The 12,083-nt window shown below is 48.1% G+C and overlaps 1 long non-coding RNA gene across 1 annotated transcript; it reads left to right on the top strand.

Annotated features, from left to right (window-relative positions):
• Positions 1-6,526, top strand: LOC142046301 (uncharacterized). Its single transcript, XR_012655176.1, has 3 exons — positions 1-65; positions 702-805; positions 1,402-6,526. It is a non-coding gene; the product is annotated as an uncharacterized LOC142046301 (long non-coding RNA).
• The last annotated feature ends 5,557 nt before the right edge of the window (positions 6,527-12,083 follow it).

The raw sequence follows: 12,083 nt of genomic DNA, 5'->3' as shown, positions 1-12,083 counted from the left end.
GGGGAACCCCCTACATATCGGCAGAGCGTATCCACTAGATAAGGAAGCAACTGAGGAGGAGCAAGGTATAACAGAAAGAGAGAGCCTGAGACATGAGGCCTGATATGATGCCTGAGGCTGAACTAAAGTAGTAGTCAGGCCCTGCTGATATAAAACAAAGTGAGCAAAAGGCAGACTGTGAGCAGAACATGCCTGCTTCCAAGTTCACAGGTCCTGGCAAGGACAGGGCTGGTATTGCAAGAACACATACATGCCTGAGAAGTACTAGGCACAGGACCCTCATTCCAGAAGGGTGGTACCAGAACACCCCAATACCAAGTATGGTACAAACACATTCCCCAAAGATAACAGGAACATGTTAACCCCCCCTAAAGATAAGGTCAGGATGATAGTATAATGGCTAGAGATGTTTTGATCAAACCAGCATGTAAAGTAAAGGATGCTTATGAACCATGTCAGAGGAGCAATACGTAACTTGTTTGTATCAGTGTATAAGAGGGGTCTCGGAAAGAGTGTCTTTGGCTAGCTGAGGAGGGAATGGAAAGTCCCACCATTCACTGAGCTGAGTTTATTGTTATGAACATACATGTGCCAATGTAACTGTAGACATTGATCCAGAGAGCTAGGACTGTGCTTTGTTGACTGTGAACGTGGCCAGGTGCCTTTGCTACTAAATCAAGACTTGTGGTCTCATTGGGCAGTTCGATTGGAGCCTGCTATGTGGACTATCTGGCCAGATTCAATGCTGCAAGCAGAGAGAACACACATGCATCCAATGACTAACTACACAAGGAAGGCATGTTTTGTGAGTAGAGTGACCAGATGTCCCGATTTTATAGGGACAGTCCTGATTTTTGGGTCTTTTTCTTATGTAGGATCCTATCACCCCGTCCTGATTTTTCACATTTGCTGTCTGGTCACCCTATTTGGGAGGTCTCCAGTGCTCTGATGCCACAGAACAAGAATGCAGGGCATGGAGGGAGACCGTTAATGAAAATTTAAAAATAAGCAGAGCCAGGAGCAAATGTTTGTTGGCCAGGAATGGGCGATAAAAGTGATGGAGGAGCAAACGGAAATGCTGAACTCCTTAATTTCACTGCAAGCAGAACATATACGTGCATGACACTCTCTGCGGCCCAAACAGAACTGCTTGCCATGCAGTCCCCACACTCATTGCATACATTTCTTGCATCTTTCAGCCCACTGCAGTACCCTGTTCATGCCACCCCTTCGGTCAGCTTCCAAAATGATAGCTGGAGTTGCACACAGGTTTAAGAGCCTCCATTGGGAGAGTGCCCTTCAGTGTTAGCTCCCTTTCAACCAAGCATTTTCTGTCGTGTTTAGTGCTATTTAATGAAAAAAATACTCTGAAAGATAATCTTTATTTCTCTCCTACACAAGGTGGTTGCTTCTGGAATTAATACACAGTAGCAACTGGCACATTTGCACACTACAAATCATGGTCAGGAAGCAATCATCAAAATTTTCATGCAAGGCGGCAAGTGAAAGAATGGCAGAATGCTTTATGGAAAGACGTGTTACTAGTGCTCATTGTCAAAATAGTGCTTCAAAGCCTCCCTGGTTTGAATAGTTCCCCATTATGCCCTTAAAATAGCCCCGATATCTGGCTGCTCAAAATCAGCTGGCAGGCAATCCATCTTCACTCTCCACCCCTGGGGAAACTTTTTAACTTTAGCTTCACAAAAATTATGCAGCACACAGCAGGCTGCTATGACCTTGGGAATATTTTGCTCATTTAGATCTAAACTGCCATAAAGGCAGCACCAGTGAACTTTCAAGCTGCCAAACACACATTCAGTGGTAATTTTGCACCTGCTCAGCCTGTTGTTGAAATACTCCTTGCTGCCGTCCAGCTTTCCCATGTAAGGCTTCCTGAGCCCTGGGAGTATGCTGGGTTGCTTAGGATCTGTATGTGCATTTCTATATGCCCTACTGGACTCTTCTGGTCTGGAAAGAAAGCCCATGGTTGCAGTTTCTGTACAGGCCAGTGTCCCTGAATATGTGTGCATCATGTACCTTCCCTGACCACCCAGCATTATCAGTGAAATGACCCCAGTGATCCACAAGTGCCTGCAATACCATAGAGAAGTACCCCTTTCTATTGATGTACACTATTGCAAGATAGTCTTGGGCCAAAATTGGGATATTTGTGCCATCTCTCGCCCCACCACAGTTAGAGAATCCCATTGCTGCAAAGCCAGCCACTATTTCACACACATTTCCAAGAGTCACAGTCCTTTATAACAGGATACGATTAATGGCCCTGCACACACGCGTGCATGCAACCCCAGTGGTGGACTTCCCAATTTCAGATTGATTTGCTACTAACCAGTAGCAGTCTGGCGTTGCAGCTTTCACACAGTGATCACCACACGCTTCTCCACTAAGAAAGCAGCTCCAATTGTGGTGTCCTTGCACTGCAGTGCTGGGGTAAACTCTGCACACCGTTCCAGGAACATGGCATTGCACATACAGAAGTTCTGCAGCCACTGCTCATCATCCCAGACCTGCATAACAATGCCATCCCACCACTTAGTGCTTGTTTCCTGAACACAATAGTGACATGATGTGCAACTGCTCCATGAATGCCAAAAGCAATCTGGTGTTGCTTCTTTCTATGGCACACAGCATGTCAGGCACCATGGATTCCTATTCAGATTCAGAGCTCATGATATACTGCATGATTAGTTGCGTTGTCTTCATAACACTGACCACAACAGTAGAGCACAGAGCAGGATCCATCCTTTCAGGCAGAGATGGTGGGCACACAATAAACAGGCCATTGAAAAAAAATGGCACAAAACATACAAGCCCATGAAATGATGGGCCAGAACAAAATTGCATTGGGCGTTGAGCCCGCACCCATGATGCACTGTGATCCACTCCACCTTTACACCACTCCTAGCTGCAGAAGGTGGTGAGTTGCAGAGTGGGATAGCAACCCACACTGTGCTGATCTCACTGTCAATGCTAGAGCACCAACTGTGGCCACACTCCACTGACAGAAGAAACATTGTGTGAATATGCACAAGCGATGTAATTACAGTGGTTTATGATTGTCAGCATAACTTGCGGTGACTTAAATATGTAGTGGTGACAGCCTGAGTGTATTAGCATGTGATTGCCTTTTCTCCCTGTGATGGGTTGGGTCACAGAAATTCCCTCAGGACTGTCACTAGATGTGCTGGGATACCACTGAGAACAAACCCTCCCTGCCAGAGAAGGCTTCCCTCCACTCCCCTCTTGCTGAGCTGGACACACCAGTCGTCTGCAGCACAGACTGAGAGATTGGGCCACGCCTCCCTGCAGTTCACAGAATCTCAGATTCACTTAGCCCAGGGGCTTCTCAATTAACACAGATTTTCCCAGCACCCAGTCTTTCTGGGAGCCTAAACCCCAAATTAATCCATTTTACTCTGTATAAACCTTATACAGGATAAACTTATAAATTGTCTGCCCTCTATAACACTGATAGAAAGATATGCACAGCTGTTTGCTCTCCCAGGTATTAATTACTTACTCTTGGTTAATTAATAAGCAAAAGTGATTTTATTAAGTATAAAAAGTAGGATTTAAGTGGTTCCAAGTAAGACAGAACCAAGTAAGTTACCAAGCAAAATAAAACAAAACACTCAAGTCTAAGCATAATACAGTAGGAAACTGAATACTGGTAAATCTCACCCTCAGAGATGTCCCAATAAGCTTCTTTCACAGACTAGACTTCTTCCTAGTCTGGGCTCAATCCTTTTCAGACCAACATTGTGGCTTATGGCTTGGGTCAAGCAATCACTCACACTCCCATAGTTACAGACCTTTATTCCAGTTTCTTTCAGGCATTTCTTTGGGGTGGAGAGGCCATCTCTTGAGCCAGCTGAAGACCAAAATGGAGTGGCCTTTTATATTCTCTCTCTTGTGGGCGGAAACCCCTTTGTTCCTCTGTGCAAAATCATAGCAACAAGATGGCATTTGTAGGCACCTGGGCAAATCACATGTCCATGAATGATTCAGCTTTTTGCAGGCCAATGCCATTGTTTATATGTTAGTTCGAACATTCCCAGGAAAGCTCAGATGTGGATTGGCGTCTCCCAAAGTTCATTGTCAGTTAAGTGTTTCTTAATTAGGCACTTACTCAGAATAGTCCTTTCTCAAGAAGCTGACCAAATGGTTTACTGATGCTACTTAGAATCAAATGCATTGTGATACAAATACATAGCCAATATTCATAACTTCAAATAAAAAATGATATACACATACAGATAGTATAATCATAATAAGCAAATTACAACCTTTCCATAGACACCTTACTTGACCTCCTTTGAACAAGATTTGGTGCAACTATAGGACCTTGATTGCAACAATGATCTATAAGGTCACTATTCATGTCAATAACGTTGCACTCCCATCTACATTCTCCAAACTTTTAGCTATTTTGTTCACATAGGTTCCCTCAGTCCTTCCCTCCTCCAGGATTGTGGGAACCTGGCTTTCAAATATGAGTGTAATTATTACACACATTTGTAAGGCTTAAATTAGGTCCTTAGCATTCCTTCTGAGAAGTCTGAGTCAAACTCAGTGTAATAAATGTGTGTAATAATTTCTCGAAGCTAGTTCAAAGGATTTTTTTCCTGACTAGGAATTTTCTCTTGCCACTGCTTCCTCCATGCTACTTCTATGTTTAATTCACTGCTCCTAGATTCTCAGAACGCATTCTAGTCCAGAACTGCATTCTTTCATTTATAGCTTGAAAGATGCTTCCTTGCAGAAATGCCTCTCACCATAGTCTTCAGTACCTGGTTTGATCCTTGCAAAGGGCTTTCTGTGGGACTAATTGTGAAAGCTATCTGGAAGGCACAGAAAATCCAGAACGCAGCTCCTCACTTTGGGCCAATGCAAGCATATTACACTTGGGTTCTGCATTCTGGCCTAGGATTTTGGCCTCTACGCCTAGACCCAAATCACCATACAGATCTTCTGTGCAGCTCCAACTTGCTGTGCAACCTATGCTATGCTGGATGAAGCTGGAAGCAGGACATTCTATGTTAGCAGACCTATGTTGCTGGAATTCAACTCTGCCAGAAATACACAAACAGGGCCATGTTTAACCAGAGGTGGGCTCTCAGAGGACAAGCCAAATTCCTTTCCATTTTCTGTCCAAAAGCTTCAGGCAGAAAAGGTGCTGTGAGGGGTTTGTGTCTCTAGGGATGATCCAGTTCCCACTGAAGTCAATGGGAATTGCACTCAAGCTCTAATTAGGAATATTAATGTCCTAATTTAAGCCACAAGCTGCACCAGACACTACTGTGATGGATGCCTTTTAAACGTGTGTAATAATAAATACAGATGTGATCAGTCCAAAGACCCCCCAATTACATATTAATCCCAGAAAAGCAGAAATTTTATAAAAAACCCAGAATTTTAGGAGGTCCAAAAGCAACCTTCAATCTCAGTAACTATTCTTTTCCCATTCTATATTTTAATTTATTTAACTGGCTTAAGCAGTGCACTAGTGCTCATTGAAAAACATAAAAAAGAGCATTAGAAAGTGTTTCTTAATTGCATCTTTATCAAAGCATTTATTTGAATTTAATGCTTTAATTTCTCTATGATTTTGCTTTAGTATTTTAATGCTTGTTGAATCAGACGGAGGGGCTGCAGACAGGGGAGATTGAGAGGGAGAGCAAGAGATCCCACTAGGCTTGGCTAGGACCAGGTTGAGGTTCCACATACGGGCCAGATGCCGAATTTGTAGGTACAAACATTCCAATCCCTTGAGGAACCTGCTGACCATGGGATTGGAGAAAATCGAGCGCCCGTTTTCACCCGGATGGAAGGCCGAAATTGCTGCTAAGTGTACTCTGATGGATGAAACTGCTAGGCCTTGCTGTTTCAAGGACAAGAGATAATCTAGGATGGTAGGTACTGGCACCACCAGAGAGGCAGTATTGCTCAGGGCACACCATCAGGAGAAAGGCTTCTACTTGGCCAGATACGTGGACCTAGTAGAGGGCTTTCTGCTACCCAAGAGAACATATTGCACTGAGCAGGTGCAATGTAGCTCAGATTGAGTTAGCCATGCAGCATCCATGCTGTGAGATGGAGGGATTGCAGGTCCAGATGACACAGTCGGCTGTGCTCCTGAGTGATCAAGTCCAGCCACAACGGGAGTGGAATCAGTGTGGTCACCAACAGATTGAGGAGAGTGGTGTACCAATGTTGCCTGGGCCATGCTGGGGCGACCAAGATTAAGTGGGCTTTGTCTCTTTGCAATTTGAGAAGGACCTTGTGGACCAACAGGAATGGAGGAAAGGCATAAAGCAGATGGTCTTTCCATGGCATCAGGAAGGCGTCCGACAGGGAGCCCAGGGAGCACTCCTGGAGAGAGCAGAATACCTGCCACTTCTGATTCTCGCGAGAGGCGAAAAGGTCTATGTGGGGAAACCCCCACTTCCAGAAAAACAGAATGTATAACATCCAGGCGAATCGACCACTCGTGAGCCAGAAAGGATCTGCTGAGGCGATCTGCCAAGATATTTTGGACTCCCGAGAGAAACAATGCCACCAGGTCAATCAAGTGGGCTCTGCAGAATTCCCTCAGGCGAATGGCTTCCTGACAGAGGGGGGATGATTGCGCTCCCCCTTGCTTGTTGATGTAAAACATAGCCGTTGTGTTGTCTGTGCAGACTGCAACGCAATGGCCCTGAAGCTGTTCACGGAAGACCTGACACACAAGGCATACTGCTCTCAGTTCCCATACGTTGATGTGTAGGGTTATCTCTTGTGTGGACCAAACGCCCTGTGTGCGAAGGTCCACAAGGTGAGCATCCCAGCCCAGAGATGATGCATCTGTGGTTATGAGTAGGGAGGGCTGTGGGGCATAGAATGGCATCCTCGCACATACGAAGTTGGGGTTCAGCCACCAAGCCAGGGAGATTAAGACTTCCATCAGTACCTTGAGCACTGTGTCTAGATTGTCTTGACCTGGATGATAGACTGATGAGAGCCAGGCCTAAAGTGGACAGAGGCGTAGTCTGGCATGTCTGGTCAGGAAGGTGCAAGACCGAGGCACATGTGTGCTGTCGAGGTTGGGAAGCTTCGGAGGCCATGGATAATGCTTGCCATGGACTGGAAGCAGGCATGCAGTAGGCATGCCCAGGCGAGATTTGAATCCAGGACTGCTCCGATGAAGTCTATTTTCTGGGTCAGCTGCAAAGTGGACTTTTCGACATTGAGCAGCAGGCCCAGCTGTCTGAACAAATTCATGGTGAACCAAACATAGGATTGCACCTGGAGTTCGGATCGACCCAGAAGAAGACACTTGTCAAGGTATGGAAACACTTGGATCCGATGTCGACGGAGTGAGGCAGCTATGACGGCTATACACTTTGTAAATACCCTGGGTGCCTTGGATAGGCCAAAGGGGAGGACTGTAAACTGGAAGTTTCGTTGACTGACCACAAAGCAAAGGAAGCGCCTGTGTGGTGGGTAGATCACTATGTGGAAGTACGCATCCTTCATGTCGAGGGCGGTGTACCAGTTTCCAGGATCCAGGGAAGGGATAATGGTCCCCAGGGAAACCATGCGGAACTTCAACCTTACCATGAATTTGCTGAGTCCGTGCAGGTCCAGGATGGGCTGTAGCCACCCCCTCTTTGCCTTGGGGATTAAGAAGTAGCAGGAGTAAAACCCCCTGCCCCTGAGATCCCCTGGAACCTCCTCCATAGCTTTGATAGCCAGGAGCGCCTGCACCTCCTGTAGGAGGAGTTGCTCGTGAGAGGGGTCCCTGAAGAGAGATGGGGAGGGAGGGTGGGAAGGTGGGGACAAAACAAATTGAAGTCGGTATCCATTTTCCATCATGTGTAGGACCCAGCAGTCTAATGTTATGCGAGATCATGCAGGGAGGAAATAGGAAAGGCAGTTGGTGAAAGGTGGGGAAGGATCCTGTAAGGAGACTGGTGCTCTGCCCTCAGGCACGCCTTCAAAAAAGTTTTGTTTAGGCCCCACTGATGGTTTTCGGGGAGCTGGTTCTGGCCTATCTGAGGACCAGATTGCCTCCTCCTACCACCGCAGCCACGCCTTCTAGAAAAGTCCTGTCTCGGTCAGGGGTTAGAGTAGGTGCGCTGCGGTTGGGGTCGGAAGGGCCTACGTTGTGTCACCAGGGTATGCATGCCCAATAAGCACATGATGACCCAGTTATCCCGCAGACTCTGGAGTCTGAGTCAGTTTTGTCTGAAATGTCCACCACCGGATCCTCGACCTCCTCCACCTGGAGGTTCATGTTTTGTGCCACCCTGCGAAGCAAGTCTTGGTGCACACGGAGGTCTATAGGTGGTGGGCCAGAGGATGTTATGCCCGCTACTGCCTCGTCAGGGGAGGATGAGGAGGATACTCCTGGGCCTAAGCCCTAGGTCCTCCATGCTAGGGGCATGGGCCTGAGCTGAGGGTAGGGCTGTCGCCTCCGAGCCCCCTGATGGGGGACGACTGACAGTGGCCTCAAGGACCCAATGTTCTGAGTGGGCAGAACAAGAAGCTCCCCATGGGACACCTTGGGCTTGATGGTATGCCCAAGGGGTCCAAAAGGACCATTGTGGGGGTTCCTGAGCAGGATCCTGCCCCTCATTGTGCCGTGGGCTAGCATCGTCTTTGTCTTGGTCATGGACCCGGTAGCCATTCTCTGCTTCAGACAACCTCGAGCTGGGGCGGAAAGGCCAAGGTGGAGCCGATTGCTCATGCTGGGTTGCGCTGTCATGCATTGTTGGCCAGCGCCATGGGAATGGAGATCGGCGCTGTGGTCTTGAGCAGTACCATGATCTGGACCGGGACCAATAGTCGTATTGGTGCCAGGAGATAATCTGGACCTGGATGAAGATCTACGGGTGGAGCAGCACTGGGAAGGACTCCGAGGAGACTGGTGCCAGGATCGGTGCCGGGAGCTGGACTGGTACCAATTGTATCAGGAAGGAGATCTTCTTGAGGCAGAGCAGTGCCGTGACTGGCCCTGAAATGGTGATCGGTGCTGGGACTGCGAGCAGTGCCCTGGAAGAGACCAGAAGCTGGATTGGGACCTGGACTGGGACCGAGATCGGTGTCGACCCTTCTCGCTTTGCGATGGGGGGCACATCATAGAGGGCTTCCCAATTGATGGAACAGCCTGAACCAGCGGTACTGAAGTTTGTGACTGTCTCGGCTTGGTGAGCGCAATCAGGTCTCGAGCAGTGGAGAAAGTCTCCGGGATGGAAGGCAGACTGAGCTCAATCACAGTGCGCACTGGGGAGCTTATGTGCACCAGACTCAACAACGCTTGTGGCACCGGAATCGACAGTGCCGGAGTTGGAGCCTTCACGGGGCGGTCCGGCACGGGACACTGCTCCAAAGGGGGCACAGGCGGTGCCAGCAACTGTACAGGAGCAGCAGGTTGCTTGTGCTGCTTCCTGGCTCCCAGAGACAGCGAGCGGTGCCGCGCCAGTAATGGTGTCGGAGACATCCAGTTCCAGAAGTCTTTGCTGTGCCGGGTCGATCTGGTGCCAGAGGTGCGCTTCAGACCGATGGTGCCGGGTCTCGGCGCAGGGCCAGGCTAAGTGCCGCCTCCATGAGGAGCTGCTTCAAACAGAAGTCCTGCTCCTGTTTTGTCCAAAGCTTGAATGCCTTACAAATGCGGTACTTATCTGACTGATGGGGTTCCCCCAGGCACTTCAGACAGGAGTCATGGGGGTCTCCCATAGGCATCGGCTTGAAGCAAGCTGAGCAGGGTTTGAAGCCCAGAGACCTAGGCATGGGCCTAGTACCAGGAAGGAGGGAAGGGGAGAAGCCCCTTACCTCCAATCACTATATACACTAATTACAAAAACTACTATTAACTACAACTAGAAACTAACAACTACACTATAACAACTATCTACAGGTATAAACAAGCAAAGAGCTAGGGAAGTGGAGATCAGCTATGCCACGCTCCACAGTTCCAACAACTGTCACGGGCGGTAAGAAGGAGCTGAGGGGGTGCTGGGTCAGCAGGAGCATATATCTGGCGCCATAAGGGCGCCACTCCAGGGGGTGCCTCAGCCGACACACTGAGTGTTGCTTGGGTAAAAATCTTCCAATGATCTTGCATGCAGCGTGTGCACACCTAATTGGAATCGATATGAGCAAGCACTTGAAGAAGAACTGTGACCTTTTTAATTTTACATCTGTTTCCATTTTGATTTAAATAGATAGGCTCCTCCTTTCCCAAACAGCTTCCGAGTTCCTAATAAACCTGAAGCCCATCTACCTACCAGGGCCACCCAGAGGATTCAGGGGGCCTGAGGCAAAGCAATTTTGGGGGCTCCTTCCATAAAGAAATTGCAATACTATATTCTTGTGGGGGCCTCTGCGGGGCCCGGCGCAAATTGCCCCACTTGTCCCCCGCCCCCCCCGACCTCGGCAGCCCTGGGAAAAATAAACCTTTTGCATCTCGGCACAAACCCAGTTTTGAGAAAACTTCTTTACAAGGTATCACTGGTTCTCAGCATCAGCTAGTGCTAAAAGGCACTAAAGCTCATTAAAAGGGGTGGTGGCGCGGTTGGGGTCTCTGGGGGACGGTGAGGGGACAAGGGGGCCTGGTGTTGGGGATTCTGAGGGGGCGGCGGGCAGGTCGGGGTCAGGAGTGTGGGGGTCGATAGCGGTGGCAGGGCCAGGCTTTTGGGAGGGCAAGCTTTTCTCTCCTAAATTTTGAGGGCTCTGATGAGCTTTTTCATTAGGGCTCCCACCCTTTCACTTCTCAAATGGCAAATTATAGTCTACTATTTAATTTCAGTGCCATAGAGAGATTCATGTCGGGGAGGGTAGCTTCATTTTAAAAATTAGCCACTGTGGAGTAGGATCACAAGAGAAAGGCAATATCTTCCTAACCTACAAGGGAGACACACACCCCTTACATTCGCTGAGGCTCCAAAGGAGTTAATTCAAAAAGTTGGTTCTCAAACTTTTATACTGGTGACCCCCTTTTCACATTTAGCAAACCTTGAGTGGTGACCCCCCGGCCTTATAAACTACAAAACACTTTTTTTTATTATTTACACTATTATAAATGCTGGATGCAAAGTGTGGGTTTGAGGTGGGAGGGCTGACACTCGCGTATCCCCAGTAATAACCTCGTGCCCCCCCTGAGAGTGTCCTGATCCCAGTCTAGACACCTGGTTAATTTAATTTTAGCACCCTGTTTCCATTCACATGCATGTGCATTTTGAGCATTCTTTTCCACAACACATAGGCTCATCCAGATTCTGGAACAAGCCAATATGCTCGGTTCGTGGAGTATGTACATTAGGGTGGTGGCGCGGTTGGGGTCTCTGGGGGACGGTGAGGGGACAAGGGGGCCTGGTGTTGGGGATTCTGAGGGGGCGGCGGGCAGGTCGGGGTCAGGAGTGTGGGGGTCGATAGCGGTGGCAGGGCCAGGCTTTTGGGAGGGCAAGCTTTTCTCTCCTAAATTTTGAGGGCTCTGATGAGCTTTTTCATTAGGGCTCCCACCCTTTCACTTCTCAAATGGCAAATTATAGTCTACTATTTAATTTCAGTGCCATAGAGAGATTCATGTCGGGGAGGGTAGCTTCATTTTAAAAATTAGCCACTGTGGAGTAGGATCACAAGAGAAAGGCAATATCTTCCTAACCTACAAGGGAGACACACACCCCTTACATTCGCTGAGGCTCCAAAGGAGTTAATTCAAAAAGTTGGTTCTCAAACTTTTATACTGGTGACCCCCTTTTCACATTTAGCAAACCTTGAGTGGTGACCCCCCGGCCTTATAAACTACAAAACACTTTTTTTTATTATTTACACTATTATAAATGCTGGATGCAAAGTGTGGGTTTGAGGTGGGAGGGCTGACACTCGCGTATCCCCAGTAATAACCTCGTGCCCCCCCTGAGAGTGTCCTGATCCCAGTCTAGACACCTGGTTAATTTAATTTTAGCACCCTGTTTCCATTCACATGCATGTGCATTTTGAGCATTCTTTTCCACAACACATAGGCTCATCCAGATTCTGGAACAAGCCAATATGCTCGGTTCGTGGAGTATGTACATTAG

The sequence above is a fragment of the Chelonoidis abingdonii genome, chromosome 2 (assembly GCF_003597395.2).
Source record: "Chelonoidis abingdonii isolate Lonesome George chromosome 2, CheloAbing_2.0, whole genome shotgun sequence".
NCBI lineage: Eukaryota > Metazoa > Chordata > Testudines > Testudinidae > Chelonoidis > Chelonoidis abingdonii.
Note: the sequence above shows the minus strand (reverse complement) of the source record. Positions and strands in the feature narration are given on the sequence as shown.